We start from the raw sequence: 22,750 nt of genomic DNA on the forward strand, positions 1-22,750 counted from the left end.
GCAGTGGTTGAGAATCTGCCTGCCAATGCAGGGGACACGGGTTCGAGCCCTGATCCGGGAAGATCCCACATGCCGCGGAGCAACTGGGCCCGTGAGCCACAATTGCTGAGCCTGCGCGTCTGGAGCCTGTGCTCCGCAACAAGAGAGGCCTCGATAGTGAGAGGCCCGCGCACCGCGATGAAGAGTGGCCCCCGCTTGCCACAACTAGAGAAAGCCCTCACACAGAAATGAAGACCCAACACAGCCATAAAAATAAATTTAAAAAAATGAATTAAAAAAAAAATAAGAAGAAGAAATATAAACTTTATGCTGTAAGTAATCTATGAATTACGCATCTCTATTTTATTACTTACCATCCATTACTGACCCATCAGCAAAATGTGTACACATACACAATAATTAAATTTGGTCATCTTTGATATTTTGCTAACTTTCTGTCATGTAAAAACTATAGTCAAACATATTTTTAACATATTACAACATATTTATTTTAATGGGTTAATATTTAACATATATCTAAAATTTTAACATATTTAAACATATATTTTTAAATTTTTCTTATGACGGTGCAGCTCTCAAGTGAGGAGGATGGGACATACTTTAATAGCTTGTTAGATTGATGGTATTTTGAATGATCATCATGGACATGTGGTATGAGGGCTTCCACTTGTGCTCTTGTCCCAGGAAGAGAACTTTTCTGATCCAACGACAGAGACATCTATCCCCAGTTCATTCAGTGACATTCCTGGAACTCCAACAACCCTTTCTCTTCTCCTCACCTTGACTGGTTTTAACTCAGTGTCTGTGAGGTGGAAACGGGGGCTGGGGGAGCATCCAGCATTGGCCTGTCCCCAGACCCCTGGGACTCAAGCTGCCCAGAAGGAGTACTCAGCACCAGCCCCTGGACCCTTCAGCTGACCTCCTGTCTGCTGATGGCTCCCATACAGCAGAGCCCCTTTGCCCCAGGTGCCCTATTCCTGCAGGACATGGTTGGGAAGATGGCCCACTTGTGCCACCCAGAGTGACTGACTCTCTCTAGCTTCAGTTCATTAATCCCAGGGCCCAGTGTGTACCCCTAGAACTAAAACTGTGTGCTTGGAGCACCATCACTGACAGGTCCCCCTGAATATCGTAGCTGCAATGGGGAAGGCGGGGTCCCCCCAAATCCCCCCCAAGGTGGGGTCTGCAGCCAGCTTGTTGCTCTGCCTTGGTGTCCTGACAAAGCCCAGGCTCCCCACACTTAGAGGTGGCTCTCTCCTTCTGTATGAGTTTCCTGCTGCTGCTGCTGCAACAAATGACCACAAACTTAATGGCTTAAAACCATACAAATTTATTTGGAAGCCAGGAGTCTAAAATGGGTCTCACTGGGCTAAAGTCAAGGTATTGGCAGGGCTGCTTCCTTCTGGAGGCTTGAGGGTGAGTCCATTTTCTTGCCTTTTCAGGCTTCTGGAAGCTGCCTGCATTTCTTGTTCTGTAGCCCCTTCCATCTTCAAAGCCAGCAGTGGCATACTGAGTCTTTCTTACATTGCATCACTCCGACCCTCTTTCCTGTCTTCCTCTTTGACTTACTAGGACCAGAGGACGTACTGCGTGTGACCTGGCTTGATTCCTATGCCCGTGCCTGAACTGGGCTCAGGGAACGGGGTGGCATTACTAGCTCAATTTGAGTCATGCACGTGTCCATCCTTCCAGCCAGACAGGTAGGGTGCAGTAAGGGGCGGCCCTCAGCAGGAGCACAGGGTTGAAGCAAGGGAAGAATTTTCTGAAAGGTCTCACATGCTCTTTCTGAACGAACAAAACAATACATATCTACTACAAATATTCATTATTTAAAATCATGGGAAAATATTAAAAATTCAGAGTAAAAATAATCCTGTCATCCCAAAACAACTGTGGTTAACACTATGGAATATTTCCTGCAAGTCTTTTTTCTTTTTTTCTAGGCACGTGTGCATGTTGAATGCAGTCTTACCAGACTGTATTGGCAATTTTGCATCCTGCTCTTTTTACTTGAAATTATAACAGAAGGATTTTCTCATGTTGTTTCCTTTGACTCTGTGCCCTGCACAATCACTTCCTTTCCCACTCAGCTCTTTGGCAGCAGAATTTGTAGACTGCACAAATAACGGGAAGGAGTAGGGGCTTTTTTTGATCTGGGGGAATTTGAGCAAAGAGAGGAGAAAGAGGGAATAAAAGGACAAGCCTGTCTGACCTCACAGAGCTGCTAAGATGAACAAATGACATATTATGTGTGAGAGTGCCTTGGAAATGGCTTATGTATCAAAGGTATAGTCATTAATCACCAAATGCTTTTTTCCAAATTTTAAAAATAATTGTGCCCACCGGAGAGTCCTGAATGCCAATGGGAAGCTGTGCTCCCCCAGCACAGAGTCCTGCAGGGAAAGGAGTGATTTCCCAGAGAATCCATGGATGGCTGTGTGTGGTGGAGGGAGGGGGAGGCGGGGAGGTAGTAACAGGGTTTTCCAAAAGCACTTTCAGCTTCAGGTGAGGAGAGGATGCAACTCTGAGAGCTGCTGATAGTACATGCATCCAAACCCACAGGCTTTGAAGCTCCTTAATTGAAATTCACATCAAAACCTAATTCTGGCGTAGCTCAACTTGACTACTATGAATGATGAAAATAAATCCCTGGGTCACTCAAGGATAGTGGTTGAGTAAAACTTGTTTGCTGGCACAGAGACAACATTTCAACTGGAATTAAACTGTCTTCATTTAACAGCACTAAATTTTCTGTCATTCTCTGACTTGGATTTTCTTTTGTCTCAAGATAACATGGACAGGACCCAGGTATTGTCAGTGCCTCAGAGAAGACAGTTCATATATGCAGCCAAATGTGGCTGCAGGCTTAGCCGGTATTCAGTGGGCTGTGTTTTCTTTGAAGAAGAGCCAAGGGAAGCCATCCTCACCCTGTCCATCCCACCCATTAACAAGTTCTGCCACTTCTCTCTCTAGATTCTCCTCTGCTACCACCCGTAGCAGACCAGACCAGTAGCTGGACCGTGCTCATCCTACCTGCACACCGGCAGGCTAGCCTCACAAGAGCAAGAATGACCTTTCAAAATCCAAGACCACATGTGCCATTCCCCTGCTCACAGCCCTCCAAGAGCTTCTTGTTGCAGTGAGATCAAAATCCCCACTCCACCATGGCCCTGATCCTGCAATGGAATGCCTTTCTGACCACCCCCATCTCCCTTTCCCCACATACCACAGCCCAGACACTCGTGCTTCCTTTTTAGTTCCTGAGCACCCCACACTGCTTCCCGCCTCAGGGCCTTGCCACTTGCTGGTGCCTTGCCTGAGCTGCTTCCCCCCAACTCATCACACCAAAGACTCAGATTATTTAACTCTTGACTCAAAGTCCAGATCATCCTTAGTGAGACTTCCTTGAACATTTCCTGTTTTACTGCATTTCTTGTTTTTTCATTCATGCATGCTTATCTTCTGTCTCCCCAACTCAAAGTAAGCTCCTTGAAAGCAGGAATGTTATTGATCTCTGTCAACACAATTTATTAAGAACCTGCTGGATATTTAATAAATATTAGTTGAAGGAAAGAATGAATGAACGTCCAATTCTGAGAAGACACATTTCTTATTAGACATGGAAAATGATATTCTGGAGAATCAGTTTCACTCCAGTCAACGTCCCCTTGGTTTTTACCACTAGTTTTCTGCATATTGTACTTGTCTTTGAGCTATGAAAGGATCCCCTTAACACTCACTAGGTCAGGCAAGTGAAAGTCTTATTTCCAGTAAGGGAAGAGAAAGCATGAATCTAACTAAAATGTCACTTTGCCCTACGGTGTGAAAAACATTTTTAAATTCTCCATTCACTCTTTTGTGGTAGTATCCTTTGTCAAAATCTTTTCTCCAAATTTTGTTCATGCCTGATAAATGGAAGAAGAGAGTTTCCCCAGTATACCATAAAAACATACCCAGCTAGATGGAGTTTATGAGTTTTAAGCACCTTCTTAACTTGCAGGCCTTGGTCAGTTGGAAGTAAAAGTGGAGAGGGGGGAGAAAAGGGCTAATTTAACTTTAGTGTCCAGAAGCCTTCTGAGAAGGAAGGGATCAAGGCCCCAAACTCTCCTTACCAAAGTTCAAAATGTCTGAAGCCTGCCAGGTGGGCTGTGTGGTCCTGGCCAACATGTAATGGGGAAAGTGCCCGAAAGCTTCTTCTGGCCTCACATTTCCACTTCTGGGAACATACCTCATCCCTCTGGCCAGGCGTGGGTAAGTGACCCATCCTGGGCCAATTATAATCCTCCATCACCCGGACTGCCCAGGGATGGTCACACGATCCTACCAGGCCAATCAGAGTCCTTCCCTGGGACTTTGATGGCTGGAGCCAGAAGAGAAGAGTCCTCTGTGATGGACATCAGCCCAGAGGGGCTTGAGATCAAGTTCCCTGAAGAAAGCCCTCTTGCTGTCAGAAGGAGCAAAACAATCAGAGAGGTCGACAGACAGACAGGAGACAGAGAGTCCCTAGGGCACCTGGGCCCAGAGCAGGAGGAGCCTGTGCCCACCCCAAAGCCTCTGGCCCACCTGGGTTCTCCAGCAGCAGAAGCAGCATCCTGGGGCCAGCTTCCCACCTCGAGTCCTGGCCGCTTTCTTCTTCTCTGCCTGGGCTTTCCCCAGCAGACAACCCCAAGGTACAGCGAAGCGTAGGTTCCCAGGGGCAGCCCTCAGTCAGCAGGGGAAGGCAGTTGGTGGATAAGTGCCTCAGCCTCCCCAGCCTGCACTGGAAGAGTCTGGCTTCTCCAGGGTCCCTGCCAGAGAGCCCAGTTGTCCGAGGCAGTAACTCAACACTCACTTGCGTCCTCATGGCTATTCTTGCTTCCCTGTTGTACTTTCCCCTACATCCTCACTCGGGCTTTCCGGAAACACCTTCTAAATAAATGACCTGCAGCCATGTCCCTGTCTCAGGCTCATCTTTTGGGGAACCCTAACCAGACGTGGCCTGGCTATGGTCATCCCCGAAGCCAGTCTCTCTATGCCCTTCTGGGGGCTGTATTGCCTGAACCTAAAAATTCCCTTTTGGCCTAAACTTGTGGAATTGAATTTGGCTTCTGTCACTCTCAAGGAACCCTGAAAAAAACAAAAACAAACACAGATGGGCAAGTCACTGCAGAGAACGGGCTTTGAGGGAAGTGGCCGTTTGCTAGAGGTGGGGAGTGGCGAACTTCTGACCCTATCCGGGCTCACGCATCCCCGTCTGTGGAAGTAAGTGGGTCTGAAAAGCAGCAGCCCTGGGAGCACGACCAGCTGGACACAGCCTTGCGTGGGGAGGGGACTGTCTGTCCTCCCACCAGGAGGAGCTTGTGGCCACAGTGCAGCAGGGAGACTAGGAGCCTGAGCTCCACTTACGAGGCTTCAGTGACACGTTCCACAGGGCAAGCAGGGCTCTCCCCAGACCGCGGCTCCAGACGTTGGGGTCAGAGATGGAGTGGCACGCCTCCTGAGGCAGCCAGCTGGAGCGGGCGGGTCTGAGTGCCCTCCAATGGCAGAGGCAACTGAGTCAGGAAGCAAAGGGACACGTGGCCCCTCGGGCCTGACAGCTCACGGCCAGGGAGGTGGGCAGGCAGGGGTGGGGTGGTACCTGCCAGGTCACTGCTGGGCCTGTAGCTTACATCCTAAGTGCTATGTCATCCATAGGAAGAGCCATGGCTTTCACCTCTGGGATGTCTAGCAATGAGGCACTTTCACACCCATTATCCAACTCTGTGTTCTCAACCTAGAATCTAGAACACAGACTTCAGGCACATTTCACAGAGGAGGAAGCTAAGGCTCTGGGAGGTGAGGTGGCTGCCAGCACCCCCTGGCTAAGGTGCGTCCCTAAAAAGAGAAAAGAGAAAGAAGCTTCCGCAGGCTCCAGAGCTTGGGCAAGTCTTTCAAGTACAGGTGAGTAATTTCACGGTCAGTTCTCCCATTCAGCTGAGTGCATACTTACAGATTGGAATTGGTGACCAAATGCACTACATTTTACTGTTTATTTGTGTGAACTTGGCTATTTAATTAGCTGCTTAAAAGTTTAGAGAGTGACTCAGCTGCTAATATACCTATAGGCACAAATCTACCATTTGTTCATTCAGATAATCCACAAATAAGCCCTAGGAATTTACTTGGATTAAGAGCCCAAAGTCTTCTTGAGATGTCATTTTTCAGTGCTTATTTCACTTTGGGTTGCTAGGAGATAAATTGGTTTTTTAAAAAAGCAATTTGCATAAAGACCAGGAAAGCATTTTAATAATGTCAATATATAGCCAAATGGACTAAAGTGCTAAAGTAACTATTTTTCACTGGATAATTAAGCCTCCAAATTTAAATGTTATAAAAAGAGATATACTTGTATTCCATGGAGGTCTACCCACTTAGGTAGCTAATTATTTCTCAAGAACAACACTGAGTCATGTTAGACATCTTCTTGCTAATCTAATAACATCAAGCTATGGGGAGATGGTTCCTATCCTATCACGTAATCAGGAATGGAAAGCGGGTACGGTTTTAATTGCAGATTTGTGAGAAATTCATTTTTCTGATCACTAGCACAAATCTGACAATCTGTCTGGCAGCCAGGAACTAAATTAAAGAAGTTTTCTTTCCCTGATACATATGCTGTAAATCTCACTAATTCAAACTGATGGAGAGGAACAGCCAATCTATTTTGGTGAAAAATATTCACCGCAGGACTTGCTTAATACTTGAAAATTTTTTTCTTTCAAGTCCAAACACAATCTTGAGTCTGGTACAGAATTATCAATACAAAAGTGTTAATCATTATTATTGTCTCAATATAGGTACACAGACTAGAAGAAACTTTGAGAAGAAGAATCCCTTAAAATGGCACGGTAGATTGCTTGCAAATGTTTACCAAGAGAACCTGACCATTCCTTCCATCCCTGGACACTAGCCTCTTCACACCATGACTGTACCACTTCTCTCAGACAGAGGAGGGGTCTGCTTCCCCACCCCGGAATCTGGGCGGCCTTGTGACTTGCTTTGCCCAACAGACTCGGGTGGAAGGGACACTGGGTGACCTCAGAGCCTAGGCCTTAAGAGGCCTTGCAGCTTCTAGCTCTACCCTCTTGGAATGCTGCTGCTGCCGCCCTTTGATCAAGCCCCAGCCGGCACTTTGGAGATGAAAGAGCACTAGGAGAGAGAGGCCTAGCAAACGGTACCCACCACCAGACATGTCAGGCTACCTTGGACCAGACAGCCACAGGAAAGCGCTAGACCACTGGAGCCACATGAATGACTCAGGAAGACCAGCAGAACCACCCAGCAGAGCCCAGCCCAAACTGCAGACCTGCAGAATCATGAACAAATAAAACATATTGTTTGAACCCACTAAGTTTTGGGGTGGTTTGTAATATAGCAATAGATAACTGGTACAAATAGTTTTTTTTTTTTTCTATTTTTTTTGGCCGCGTCACGCAGCACGCGGGATCTTAGTTTCCCGACCAGGGATTGAACTCGTGCCCCCTGCAGTGGAAGTGTGGTGTCTTAACCACTGGACTGCCAGGGAAGTCCCAAATGGGTTGTTGTTTTTTTTTTTTTAATAAATGTAAAAAATTCAGAAATAAAAAAAAAGCACAAAGAAACAATCTTACCTCCAATGTTAATTACCATTAATATGTCAGTATTTTTCTTCCAAATTTTTTCTTTTGTGTTTATTTTTTACATGAATGGAAACATATTAATGTTGCTTTATAAATGTGCTTTTTGGATAAAATGTGAATGTTTTTCTGGGTCATAAAAGTCTTTGTTCAGAGTTCTTTTATGTGATGGTCAGTTGGGTACAGACCCAAGAGGAGCTGCAGGAGAGACCCAGGAAAACAAAGTTATTACACTCACAGGTCTCAGACACGGGAGGCACCCCACACCACACAGGGCCACACAGGGAAGCACCAGGGTGGTCAGGAGGCAGAGGGGCAGAAGCCAAGGGAGAGCAGAGGCCACAGCCTTTATCAGAGTTTCCTCAGGAAGAGGAAGGCAGGGCAGGTAAACAGTTTAGGTAGGATTGGCAAATTTGAATAATTTTGGCAGGCTTTGGGCTATGGGGGTGGTCTCCAGCTGTCTGGTACCTGGCCCTGGGAGGAGTAGGGCCGAAGAATACTGCTTCCTGGGGTCTGCAGGCTAAGTTTGTATGTCAAACGTATACTCCCAGCTGAGCCCTTTGCTATCTCTAACAACTGGCTAGCCCCAGGAGGGACAGCCTCTCCCCAGCCAGAAAGGTTCTTAAGATATCAAAACATCACAATATATAGAAGACAAGAACTATATATAAACAATACAGTCTTAACATCACTTCAAATAATGGCTTATTGTAATGTCTTCACATGGGTCCTCTAGAAAACACAGCCTTAGGCAAGAATTAAAATGATGATGGTTTATTTGTGAGGTGCAGGCCCAGGGCCCAGACAATGAAAAGAAAAACGAAAAAAAAAACACAAGGTAATGCCCTATAATGAGTCACCATATGCTGGCCACGATCTCGGGACAAGCTGCAAACTGATGCAATAGGTCCCTCAACAGACACGTTCCCTGGGCATTGGAGCTTCCCAGAAGGGCTGCAAGGAGGAAGCTCACCATAGGGTAGTTCCTGAAGGGGAGAAAGAGGATGGGATGTATCTGCCCTATTCCCTCCTGTTTCTCATCTCCAATAAGTCTAAGGTCACCCCCAATAGGGAGCCAGTTCTCCCATACTACCTAGTGGTGTTTGCTCAGGAGGTTCTAGCTTGTGGTGTTTTGTCTAAGTTCAGTAATAGAGGGTGACTTGTGCATATGGGATGCCAAGCCCAAAAGACAGTGGTCATCCTTATCTTCTACTTGACTTTAATGAGAAGGCTTCCAGCATTTCACTAGTAGTGAAATGATACTGATTGACAGTTTCAGGTAGACACTCTTTACCATTTTAAAGGAGTGTCCTATTCCCCATTTACTGAGAAACTATTAGTAATGTTTTTTAAATGTAATCAATATTGGACATTAAATTTTATTAACTATCTTTTCAGAATATATTCAAATAATCTTTTTTTTTGTCTTACGACAAATTATATTAAGAGATTTCCTAATCCTGAACTATCTTTCCATTCCTGGAATGGTGCTTTTAACAGGCTTTTAATATAGTATAAGACCCAATTGCCTAATATTTTATTTAGGATTTCTGCATCTCATATATATTCATATGAGAAGTTACTGTATGGTTTTCCTTTTGGTAATATCTGTAAAGTCTGGGTATCACAATCTATTAGATTGTTCTTGAGCAATCTTCAACTTTGAGCCTCATTTTGCTTTTTCAAATCTGCATAATTTAGGCCCAGGTCTCTTTTTTCACAATCCCCATCACCTGTCTGCAGAGTGTCAGCAGACATTATTAGCATTGTAATGACTTCAGGCAAGTTCCTAATCTCTCTCAGCCTCATTCTCCTCTTTTATTTAAAAAAAGGGGATGGGGTTAATAATAAATACTATCTCATGGTGACAGGACTTTGTGAGGATTAAATGAAATAATGTTTACGAAAGCCTTTAGCACAATGTCACAGAGTTAAGTGCTCAAAATGTAGCAGGTATTATTATTATCATTAGGCTAAAGGTTTTTCTTGATAACCACTCCCACCTGATGGAAGTTCATGTCAGTAATGTGCTAAGTGTCTGCTGAATGCTCAAATATGATGTTCGTGAAAATACATTGGAAACGAAAGCACTATACTGATGTTAGCTACCATCAATGACATTGTCTGGTGAAGAAGTATGATTCACATTATGCTGATCTTTTGAACGATGTGGTTTACAGGAACACACCGTGACACCACACAGAGATTCATTACATATAAATATTAAGCAATCGCGGGTACAAAAGTGCCAAAAGTTCTCCTATTGCACGGTTTCAACGTGTCTCTGCAGTTTTGTCCCATTAGTAATTTTTTTTTAATTAATTAATTATTTATTTTTTATTTGGCTGCATTGGGTCTTCCTTGCTGCATGCGGGCTTTCTCTAGTTGTGGCGAGCAGGGGCTACTCTTCGTTGTGGTGCGTGGGCTTCTCATTGCAGTGGCTTCTCTTGTTGCGGAGCAGGGGCTCTAGGTGCGTGGGCTTCAGTAGTTGCGGCACGTGGGCTCAGTAGTTGTGGCGCATGGGCTTAGTTGCTCCGCGGCATGTGGAATCTTCCCGGACCAGGGCTCGAACCCACGTCCCCTGCATTGGCAGGCGGATTCTTAACCACTGCGCCACCAGGGAAGCCCCTCCCATTAGCAATTTTAATGGAATATGTTTTTCCCGAACATATGGCCCAGAGGTAAATAGTCTCAACAACAGAATTGGCCTGGGCCTCACTACACTTGAGACAGTACAGCTCAGCATTAGGAGCATGAGTTCTGGGACTGGGGTTCATTTGGGGGGGGGGGGTTGTCTTGTTTTCTTACTTGTAAACTGTGAATGATGACGATAGAAACCACGTCATTTGCAATTGTGAGAACTGAACGCTTTACTGAAGGTAACGTGTTTAATCTAGTGCCTGGCCGATGGGACGTGCCCAATGAGTGTCTGATGTCATTCATAGTCTTCCTATGACTGCACTGCACTCTTGATTATCAACAGGAAGAAAGATGCAGGGGGTGGGGTGGCTGGTGGAAGTTTGGGAAATTGTATATAACTGGCTTTCATCCGGGATCCCAGTCCCCAAATCCCCAAAAGGCTGGCCATTTAGTGCTACCTGTAGTAACTGGGAGGCAACAGGGTCCAGACCCAGAGGTGAGGGGCCCCAGGCTACACGGATTTGGCGGTAAGATCTCTCCCACAGGGGGCAGTCGATGGCTGCCTGGATGCCTTCACTCTGCGTGCAGAAACACGCTGGGAAACCCCCCTGACAGAGGCCCTGTGTCCCCACAGGTCTCCCTACACTCTGATTTACTTAAGTCCATAGAAAATTAGTATCCCCGTCTCAAAGCAGATCTCAGTCGTAACACTGAAAGTGTATGTACCTGGAGCTGCCATATGAAAGAGGAAAACCCCTCAAACTCAGAGGATCAAAGAATCAGCAGGTGCATTCACGGTGGTCTGGCTTCCTATGCTGTTGTCGACTGTTCTTTGTTTAAATCAACCTCCTCCCACCTTCATGACAGTCTTTAGTGCCCAACGAGGGAAGGTGGACCTTCGCATTTCACAAGTCAGCGAGCTTTCATTTCCCAGCAGGGTTTTCACAAAGTGACAGCTATAATCAATTTCTAACAAATGACCGTCCTACACAATAGAACTGCAAATAAAACTCTAGATGTTGAATACGCTTATTGTCCTTTCTTGTTTGCAAACATGTATCCAGTGAGGTCTTGATTATTTCAGAGTTGGGAAAAACAAAATTGTCTTCCAGCCTGTTAGCACACTAGTTGATTTTTCTGGCTCCTGGAGAAATGCCTTTTTGGAAGAGCTTGTACGTCCTAAACCCACCCCCTGGAAGAAAACCCTGGTAAAGACGGTGGGCCTGAAGAGCGTGAAGGTGCAGGCGGCAGGTGGAGACCATTGGCATGAAGACAAGATACCCACGTGGCACCTCTGGCCCACATCTGGCCCTCCACCAGTGGGTTCTGACCCTACATAACAAGTCTCCCCTAACCACATGCTCATAAATTCAGCATGATTCTTCCTTTGCTTGTACAAAATGTAATTACTTGAACTTTATGTTTAGATTCCAAAGGAAAGGAATCATTCCCAACTTCTGAGAAGTTGCCAGACTCTAGAGAAGATAATAGAATCTGAAGACCTGGGCTTCTTATCCTGGTTTGGCCACTTGTTGTGTGACTTCACACAACATAATTAGCTTCTCTGGACTTCGGTCTCATTAAGGTAAAAAGGTCTGCTGTGCTCGCCTTAAAGTGTCGTTACGATACTCAAACAGGCTAATACATTAGAAAATTCTTAGAAGGTACAAAGTATCACACAAACGTAAGGTATTTTATAATGACCTCGTGTGAGGTTAGCTCCTATGAAATGCTTTGATGATGAAATATAAAATAAAATTTAGAAAATGAGCAGATGCACAGAGGACAAGTATTATATTATTCCACTTATATGAGGTACCTAGAATAGGCAAATGCACAGAGACAGAAGCAGAATAGGGGTTACCTGGGGTGGGGGAAGGGGAATGGAGAGATAGTGTTTAATGGGGACAGAGTTTCTGTTGGGATGATGAAAAAGTTCTGGAGATGGATGCTGCTGGTGGTGGTTATACAACATTGTGAATGTTCTTAATGCCACTGAATTGTACACTTAAAATGCTGAATTTTATGTTATATACATTTTCCCACAATGCAAATAAATAAATAAACAAACAGATGGCTTTGGAGACACAGGATTATTTACAAGCAAGGAATTTAACTTACATGTAATCAGAAATGGTTGTGTCCATGTTGGACATGTTCTCTTTCTGTGGTCAAAGCATGTTAAGTAGCCAAATCATCATCAGAAGACATTTATTCTTTTGCCTTTTGACTGGTAATATTCATGTTCATTGATAACCATCCCTGCCCTTATTTCCTCATCAAGAATGGCCTGGCTGTTGGCCTGCTCCATTAGCCAGGACAAACTCTCCTTCCTTAGATGGACATGAACAAATACCACCACCGTTTGCTCACTCTCTCCTCTATTTCGTGTCCAGGGCTGACCACGTCTCCTGCACAGAAGAGTCTCTTTCCTTAGACTGGTTGTAATTGAAACAGGGAATGCACAAACTCCCTAGTTACAGATGACCTTATAATTTATCCTCCAAAACAGGGTGTTTTCAAGAAAGGGGGACCACAGCCATAAGTTGGAACTGTCTCAGGAAAACCACGATGTAGGATCATGCTGTATCTCTCCCAACCCATCGATGCTGCTCTTACAGATAAAATCCTGGCCATTTCTTTCCCTCTTACCTCACTCTGTCCTCTCTCCAAGGAGGGGATCCAGGGAGAGAACTGAGTTATTCAGACGAATTTTGATAAACACCTTGGAATGGAAGCTGAAACCCAGGAAGATGCCTTGATGTGAGTGGGAACGGTCTGTGGCCAGTGAGGTGAAGAGCATGTCTGTTCTCCAGGGAAATGGAGAAGGAAGAGGGGTACGTGGGATGAAACCCACAGAAAGGCAGAAGGCCGCCTGCTCGTTGGTTAGAACACCCCAAGCCCAAGCACACACACCAAACGCTGAGTGAAGCTCCCAGAGGCAGGAAGTGTCATGCATCTGGGTGTTTGGGGAAATCAGTAAAGACGGGGGTCTTTACAAGCTACATTTTTGAGGATGAACCTCAAAAATATGATGCTAAGTGCAAGATGCCAGACACAAAGGCCTCATATTACATGATTCCATTTATATGAAACACCCAGAACAGGTAAATCCACAGAGTCAGAGTGCAGATCAGTGTCTGCCAGGGGATAGGAGGGGAAAGGGTGAGTGACGAGTTAATGACACAGGCTTTATTTCGGGGTGATGAAAATATTTTGGAGCTAGATAGAGGAGGTGGTTGCACAACACTGTGAATGTAATTAAATGCCACTGAATTGTTCGCTTTAAAATGGTTAATTTTATATTATGTGAATTTCATCTGAATTGAAAAAAAAAAAAAACAAAAAAAACCTGGTCTCCCTAGCAGAGCGGCGCAGGAGTGTGTTGACAGAGGAGCACACAGCACAGGCCAGAGGGGCTGGACTGGGAGCTGAGGGTCCCACACGACCAGACTTCCAAGAGGCGGGAGGCCCAGCTGCCACCTGGGTTAGGCTGCGGGGAGAGGGGCTCATCTCACTTTAGCCCACAAGAACTTAAATGTTAAACTTCTGGTTTCCCGCACATAGTAGCTAGCTGTCTTCTCAAATACACAGAGCAATAGACTGTTTGCTGGGTACACATTTAAACAAGAAAAGGTTGAATGTGAAGGTATGAAAAAAAAGATGTCCCAGCTAAGCGAGCACAAAAAGAAAGCAGATGCAGTAAAATTAATACCAGACAAAATTGAAAATCATTAAAGGAGGCAACAGGGATGTTTTATGCTGATAAGAAGTTTAAGCCTGAGCTTTTATATACTTGACAACATAGCTTCAAAACTGTGAAGCACTTAGAAAGATCAGAAGGGATTGGTAAGCCTGCATTATAGTTTAATACGCCTCCCTCAGAAATTGATCAAGTAGACCAAAAGTTTTTCCCCCCAAAAGAACACCCAAACCCACATTTTTAGAAATTTTAAAACAAAATTCAACACAAAATATCAAAATCTATGTGTTTTGCTAATGTTTTACCTAGAGGGAAAGTCAGAGTTTTAAGTATATATATATTAGAAAAAAGAAAGATTAAATATGGATAAACTGGCTTAACAAGTGAGAAGAAGAACAGCAGCATAATCACAAAGAAAGCAGAAGAAGGAAATTATAAAGCCGGCAAGAAATACATAGAATAAAATAATAGAGAGAATCCACAAAACCAATATCTGTTTTTCAAGAGATTAATTTAAATAGATAAACTTATGGCAAGTTTGGGTGAAGAAGAGATAGAAGGAGATAAAGAAAAGGCACAATACAAACTGTCAGGCATGAAAGGGGGAATATAATTATAATCATAATTAAGATTTTAAACATCAGAAGAATACTTTGATGTAAAAAAGTATTCTTTACACCACGGTTTGAAAACTTAAGTGAAAATGACTAATTTGCTAGAAATACGTATTACAAATAGTAAATTTAGAAAAAACAGAAATTGGAACAGATCTATTAAATAAATTGAATCATAATTAAAACTCTTCTCACACAAAAGGCCTCTGATCCAGCATGTTGACAGGTAAGTTTTACCAAACCTTCGAATAATAAGTAGATTATCTCTCACTGCTGTAAACTATTCCCCCTCCAAAATACATGAATAAGTAAATAGAGGAAAAGTTGCCCCAAATCATTTTACAAAGCTAGCATCATGTTAACGTCAAAACCAGACAAGAACATTTAGAAAAGGAAAAGTATTGGCCAATTTTACGCAGCAGCTTCCTGGCTAAAACTCCTGCTATTCTTGCCACCTTAGTTTATTCTGCTTGAAGCCCAGCATGATGCATTTAAAGTATATCAGATTATGGCACCACCTATATACTCTGGCCCCCGGCCACCTCTCTGTCCTGTCCTCTGCCTAGCTCCCTTGCTGCTCGTCATGCTCAGCAAGAGTACTCCTGCCCCAGGGCCTTTGCACTGGCTGTCCCTCTGCCAGGACCACTCTTCTCCCCACATTCACATGGCTCTCTCCCCACTTTCATTCAGCCTCTGTTCAACTGTCCTCTGCTCAGAGGCCTCCCTGACCACTTTTGTCTAAGATAGCAGTCATCCCCCACCTCTCTCACCCTTTGTAGAAAGTATGGACTTTCTACACCATCGACAGCATTGTCTATTGCTATGGTCTGAATTGTGTCTCCTCCCCCTCCCTCCACAAATTCACATTGAAGTCCTAACCCCCAGTGTGATGATATTTGGAGATGGGGCCTTTGGGAGGTAATTAGGTTTAGATGAAGTCATGGGGGTGGGGCCCTCATGATGGGATTAGTGCCCTTATAAAAAGGGACCCTAGAGAGCATAACTGCATCTTGACCAGGTAGTATTTATCTCAGGAATGCAAGAATAATTTAACATGAGAAAATTTGCTGATGTAACTGCTATGGGCTGACTAATGCCCACCACCTCTACTAAAGATATCCATGTCCTAATCTCTGGAACCTATGAATATGCTACCTTGTGTGGCAAAAGAAATGCTGCAGGTGTGATTAAGTTAAAATGTGGAGCTTGGAAACCTATCCTGGATAATCCAGGTGGGCCCAATGTAGTCACAAGGATCCTTATGAGAAAAGACAGGAGGGTCAGAGAAGGAGATGTGAGGACAGAAATAAAGATGTGAGAGAGAGAGAGAAAGAAAGGGATGGCGAGAGGTGTTGAGATTTGAAGATGCTAAACTGTTGGCTTTGAAGATGGAGGAAGGGGCCATGAGCCAAGGAATGTGGGCAGCCTGTAGAAGATGAGAAGAAAACAGATTCTCCCCTAGAGCCTCCAGAAGGAATGGAGTCGGGCTGACACCTTAATTTTAAGGCTTTTGACCTTCAGAATTATAAGGTAATAAATGTGCTGCTTTAAGCCACTAAATTTGTGGTGATTAGTTAGAGCAGCACTAGGAAACTAATACAGTAACTTACATTAACAGATTAAAGGGAAAAAATCATCTCCATAGATGCGGAGAGAGCACTCAGCACCTGCTATGACGTGGGCAGGGCAGGCCCTTGGTGCTACTGGCAAGGCCAAGGTTAGACATTCGTTACGGAGCACTGTTCCCTGTGCAACTGAGTATAACGGACGACCTGGGACTCTTGATTCTGACCTTTCTGGATGGGAATCTTGGCTCACGATGCAGAGTGTAAATTTGGACAAGTGACATAATTTCTTGCATTACTTTTCTCATGTGTAAAGAATCAACCTACATTGAAAGCCATCATGGGGTTACATGAGGTGGACCACGTAACACTCCTGGAATGCAGCCCATACTCAGTAAGTGCTCAAAACCGGCTAGCTCCTGTGGGCTGCCTGCCCTGGGATGGTGCCCTGCGGGTTTAGGGGAGTGACCCCATCACACTGTTGGCTTCACCGTCCATCACCCAGATCTGCCAAGTGCCGCACCGCCCAGCTTCCTATTCCATCCAGTGCAGGTGGGGTCTGGACCTCAGGCTTGGACTGACCCTACTTCCCTCTGCAGGTGAAGTCAGCGCACTGTCCCACTGGATGAGGTCCCTCCAGAACCCAGGCACCTCCTCAGGCTTCAGGCCACCTGCAAATTTGATTCCAGCCTCTTGTCCAGCATTCGCAGGACACATGGATTTCCTACCCCTCCCCCATGTGGCTGTTTGCCATATTCTCCAGACTGCCTTTGAAGATCCCAGTGCCAATAACAATCTAACAATGACAATAATAACATGCATTGGTTGGGTTACAGCCCAGGGCAGGCCCTGCCCATCTGTTATTTGTTAGCTCACAGCAACCCTGCAGTAGAGCAACAGTGGAGGAAACCAGGTCACCTGGGTGACACCCAGGCCAGTGCTCTTTCTCTCTTCATTCCCCCCACCCCTTGGTCGGGGTTTGCACAGCTCAGCAGCCAGTTCACATTGATCAATAAAAAGTGGGACCTTAGGAAAGTCTGTGCTTGGGGCCCATGACAAGGCCAACTCTCTCCAAACCCACAGAGCCCAGCTGATAAACATCTATCGCTCAATGGGCCTAATTTTTGTGCTCAGAAAAAAAAACCCAGAAAGTGCATTCCTGCCATTCTCAACATTTAACTCCATACTTCACTAATCAGTAGATCTCACTGATTTTTCACTTGAAGGTTTTTAGAAACCCAGTGGATTGATTACAGGAAATCAAATCCACTCAGAGACTAGCCGAGCCCTGTTTCATCACTGGCCAGGCTCAGAATTGTTTCAACAATAACTGACTTTACCTGAATTAAACAGCACATTTTCTGTAGGAAAAAAAATGACTAACACTAAATAGCCTTGAAATTTCCATACCATTGTTGGAACTCCTAATCCACAATTATTTCTTTGGTCCCACTGACCAGCCCATTAACAATAACGTGGAGCTAAAGGTGAAGTTGACACTATCAACCATGTGGTTCCGAAAGTGGAAACTCTCTGTGGAGTCTTATCTCTCTAAACCATCACCTTGCTGCCCTTCTCGTGTACTCTGTGTTCGTCACCTGAAAAATCACTCACTTAACGGTTGAAAGGTGTACTCATCGTGGATTTTTCTTCTTAAAAAAAAAAAAAAAGAAAAAAACACTCTTTCATTATGAAATGTAACCACATTAAAGAAAATTTGCAAAATGGAAAAAAAGAAAACAAAGAAACACCCATAATCCCAGCAAGATGAGCCAGCTAATGGTTCACGGTGAATGTCCACATGGTGATCCTTCCAGATGTCCACCTGAGGTCCACCCGCGTGGTGACAGGCCCCACCGCTTCCCAGCAGGGGCGGCTTCCTATTTGGGGTGTGCACATGCACACACGTGCATTCTTGTTGGTGATGCTCTCTCCTATTCATTTTTCATTTTTGGTCTTGTTCTTCTGCCTCCCCTTCCAGGCAAAGTTCTTTAAGAGATGACTCTCTCATTAACGTGCTCTCAATTCCACACATGCAGGAGGAAATGAATACAGAGCGGAAGGAACCTGCCCCTCTGCCTGCGGGAAGAGGGCCCACGTGTGCACAGGGTTCACCCACCCCCAGGGGCCACACGACTCCCCGGAATTAGTAACACCTCACTGCTTCAAACAACTTGATGAAAAATCCTGCAATGAAACCTCCCCCGAGTTTGTGCAGATACAGCATGGTAGCCCAGTATTTCAGGGTGAGCACTGGCCAGAAGCCCCCAAAACGTGAATCAGAGTCCTGACTGTGATCTTTCACAAGTGGCTCACTGCTCGGAGCCACCTGTAAATGTGAGCGAGAAGTCGCTAAGGACCCCTGGGGGGGCCTTCCCGGGCTCCCCGGCCGCCGCAGCTCTCTTGTGGGAGCTGTGACTGAGACACCCACCCCACGCTGGGCCCTGCCCTGGACTCCAGGACCCATGCTGGCCTGAGGACCAATGAAGCTTCAGCTCCTCGTTCCACGATGTGCCATGTGTCCAGCCCTGACATCCCTACCCCAGGTCAGGGAACTGGGCTTAGGTCTGATTTATTTAGGCAGCAAACACAATTGAGCTTCTGCTCCGAGCTGGGCACTGTGCCAGGATGCACAGAGAAGTGGCCCTCGTCCTACTCAGAGCAGCCAGGGGGAGGCAGACAGGACAGCACCACACTGTCCTAATGCCGGCCTCTCTACCTGTGTCCCTGCGCCCAGCCCAACGCGCGGATCTGCCTGGCCCCCTGGCCTGCACCTGTGACCTGCCTAGCAGCCACCCCACACTCCCACTCCCACCTTTGACTGTGACCTTCTTCCTGGGAGACTCCGACTCTGGCCCCGAGCCCGGGTCTGGGGGCCTGAGGCCAGGATTTCTAAGAACTCACTCCTCCCAGCTTCCCTGACTCTGAGCTGCCCTCTCTTGATGAGATCCCAACACTCAGGGTTAGGCATCCTGAGCACCTCGCAGCCTGGGAACAGCCCCACACTGTGGGGCATCTGCTTGGACCCTCGTCTCTCGGAACTGTCCCTCTCACCACAGGGGCAGTGCTCCCAGCAGCCACCGCACCCGGGCCCTCTGGCCATAACTGACCAGCCTAAGCGGGAACATGTGGCCTAGGTTAGGATTGCCAGAAAAACACTGGATGCCCAGTTAAGTTTAAATTTCAGATAAACAATGGGTCATTTTTAGTATAAGTATGCCACTATATAGTATTTAGGCATCCTTAATTTTTATTGGCTAAATCTGATCACTCCACCCAAGCTAGACCAATCAAATTCTCTCTGGCAGGATTTTGAATCTAGAGTTCAGCAAGACTACAAGGTAACATCTTGCAGTGAGAGTGGGGCAGGTAGAGTCCACCAGGCAGGAAGAGAAGAGAGGAGTTAGATCGGCAAAGAGAGAGAATGACGCTGAAGGAGGCAAGAGGCAGCCACTTTCTCCTGTGTCATGATGGGGACGTTTCCTAAGAACTGGCCCATTCCTGGCTTCAGTGCCCTAGGATGCCCTGGTGCCCTTGTAATTAATACCCTCTTCAGGTGAGGGGTCTCGCCCAGCATGTTTTAGGTATAACTCGTCCCTTGGAATCCGGACAGACTAGCTGGTGTCAATAGTGCTTTGTTTGCTGCTTTCCACCCCAAACACCAAGATGGTCCCCTCCATGTCCAGGCATCACTCTAGACTCCCCTCTCCCCTCACCACACCCCGCATCCAAGTCCTGTCTACTCCATCTTCCAAGTCTATGTCAGCTCTGTCTTCTCTCCATCCCAATGCCTACCACCACCCTGCTTCTGGCCACCAGCATTTCTTGCCTGGATTAGTACAATGGCTTCCTATTTTTTTCACCTCCAGTATTCTCTACCCTCCAGCCAAAGCAATCGTCCTAAGACGTAAATCTGACTTGCTCCCCAAACCCTCCACTTGAAACCCTTCAGTGGTTTGCCCTCCAGAGGCAGAGAGGCTCCTCCATGACCCAGCTTCTGGTGAGCCGTGCAGGGTCACCTCTTACCTTGTTGTCCCCACACCCCATTCCAGGCTCTGGCCACAATGATCAGCTTTCACATCCTCCTCCAGACTCTCTCTCACCTCAGGGCCTTTACACCTGCTGCCCTTCCTACCCCTCTTCACCTGGCTCTCCCCCACCTTTGGGGGACCCGGTCTGGGGTCATCACCTGCCTTGACTCTGTTCACCCTCTTCCTAACGGGTGCTTCCCCTGCATTGTGCTCAGTGTGTCCCGTGGTCCCCAGATTAGCAGCAGCAGCACCCGGGAACATGTTAGAGATGCAAGTTCTCAAGAGCCCCCCAACCCAGACTTCCTGAATCAGAAACTCTGGGGTGGGGTCCAGCAAGCAGTGTTTCAACTAGCCCTCCAGGTGGGTCTGACGCTCACCAATGTTTGAGAACCACTACTATCCTGTAATTGTATAATTATTTATTTGAAATAAATAGTTTGGAAGACTTGAGAGGATTAGAAAGGCCATAGCATCTTCTTCAGCAAATATAGTAAGTGGCACGTGACAGATTCTTTGTAAATGTTTGTGGATGGAAGGAAATGGAAGAAAAAGGGAAACGAGAAGGAAGGACAGGACGAAGACAGGCAGGCAGCCACAATCCTGCCAACAGCACACTTGGTCTTTCTGACCCTCCAAGTGTTTCTAGACACAGCCAACCCCATTCCGACATTTCCCTGGATCTCCCCTCCGCTGGCCATAAGGCTGGGCATAGAGACAGTGCAGGATTTGGGCTCTGGGCACCTGCCATCTCTAGCTCAGAAGGGGCAGCAGGACTTGCCCAGCTACCAGTGGGCCCCACAGTTCTTGCATGGAGTTGGGTGCTTGAGGAGGCCCAATGAGCTCTGCATTTGCACAAATGGCTGGAGATGGTGTTGGAGCTTGTCAGCAGGAAGACTCTACGGCTCTGTTGCCCCTTCCCCCCAAGGCTACTTCAGACCATGTGCTCTGGCACGTCTTCCATCTCTCCCACCTGAGGCAGGAAGAGGGGCTCTGAGACGAGCATCCACTCCTTCTGTTCTCGGTGGCGCGCACTGACCATCGTCCCTGACTGGGCGGTCCACGGAACCCCTGATGTCCTGTTTCCAGTCTCCACCCCCCAGGCCTGCTTCTGAGTCGTCACATCTCTAGTTGCCAGGCCTGAGCCGTTACCAGCATAGCTAAAGGGAGTGGGCAGAGGTCAGCAGGAAAACTCAAGAAGTGAGTCATCCACAGGGGAGGGAGAGGGCTGGCCTCTGGTGCAGAAGCTTCTGGAAGGGATTTCCCAACTGGCTGCCATGAGCACCCCTCCCTCACATGATGAGAAGGCCCTAGGAGGACAGGCTCAGGCCCACTTTCCCAAAGAGAGGAGCTGGGAGGACATGGGGGAAATCATTTGCTATTGAGTGGCAGCAAATGGACGCTTCTGCAGAGGAAACAGCAGCCGTCTTCCAACTGGCAGTAAGACGATCTGGTCCAGTTACAACCACAGCCCCCGCCCCTGTGGAAAAATGAGACCCTCACTGCAGAACTCCAACCCCGGGTGGGGCTCCTCCAAAAGGAAGAGGTTCCCTTCCACTTTCCCCTGAGTTGTTAACGATAAACTCACACTTGAAAAGCTCTTCACCAATTTCAAAGCCTGTATCTCACCTAATCCTCACCAAAATCCTGAGAAGATGCAAGATTTCAATACATCCTGTAATAGATGAGAAAACTGAGGCTCACAGAGAGTAGGGCCCTGGGTGAGGAAGGAAAGGAGCAGAGAAGGGAACTCCTCTTCGGATGCACAGGCCGATTCTCATTCCCCTGCCCAAGCCTCTCACTCAGACAAGGGCAAAACTACCACCACAAAGAAACAATCAAAAAAGCCTGCATAGAGCAGGCACTGATGGAGCTGGTCCAAGTAGAGAGAAGGCTACAGAGGTTTTCTTAAGTGTCAACACCCTCTCAGCATGTGGGAAGGAGGTGGGAATTGGAGGATATAAAGGCAGGACTGGTCTTTGGGTATTTTCTGGCTGGGTTTCACACTGCTCGCCCACCCAAAAGCTTGTGGAGGGAAGTGCATCCTCCTCTCTCCACCCCAGGCCACAGCTGACCACCCACCCCTCCCCCCAACCCCGGGCAGGCAACTGATCCAAGGGGAGCCCTCTACAGGCTGGTCGGTAACTTAGGACCTATGTCCTTCGTTTGATAAAACAAGCTGGGCCAATCTGATTCCTTTCTCAAAAAGTCAGCATGAGAAAACTAAGAGATTGGGACAGTTGCCTGCAGGGATTAATCACGAGTTTGTGTAGAGGGGGCCGGGGAGGTCGTGATGGGTCCCGTGTGGCTGGTGACGGAGTGGAGACTGGGAACCCACGGAAGGGAAGAGCGAGATCTGGGCAGATGCACAATGAGATGGAGGGGGGGGTCTCAGGAAAGACCACATGGCTGTCCCACCGCTGTCCCTACTCCTGTGAGAACCATTCTACCTGGAAACTCGAATTCCTGAGCCTTCCTGGCTGCGCTTACAACAGACCTTCCTCTGCTGAAGCTACTGTGGGTGAATTTTTTAAAATCAGAGAAAAGGAAGCACTCAGTTCCAACC

At 46.6% G+C, this 22,750-nt stretch overlaps 1 long non-coding RNA gene across 1 annotated transcript in view; it reads right to left on the reverse strand.

Moving 5' to 3' along the window:
• LOC309636277 overlaps positions 1–18,493 on the reverse strand; it is a 41,757-nt gene extending 23,264 nt beyond the window's left edge. The window contains exon 1 of the long non-coding RNA XR_014249368.1: positions 304–18,493. This is a non-coding gene — a long non-coding RNA (uncharacterized lncRNA). The remainder of the gene's footprint in view (positions 1–303) is intronic.
• Positions 18,494–22,750: the final 4,257 nt, after the last annotated feature.

The sequence above is a fragment of the Balaenoptera borealis genome (genome assembly GCF_965194805.1).
Source record: "Balaenoptera borealis genome assembly, chromosome: 10".
NCBI classification, from domain to species: domain Eukaryota; kingdom Metazoa; phylum Chordata; class Mammalia; order Artiodactyla; family Balaenopteridae; genus Balaenoptera; species Balaenoptera borealis.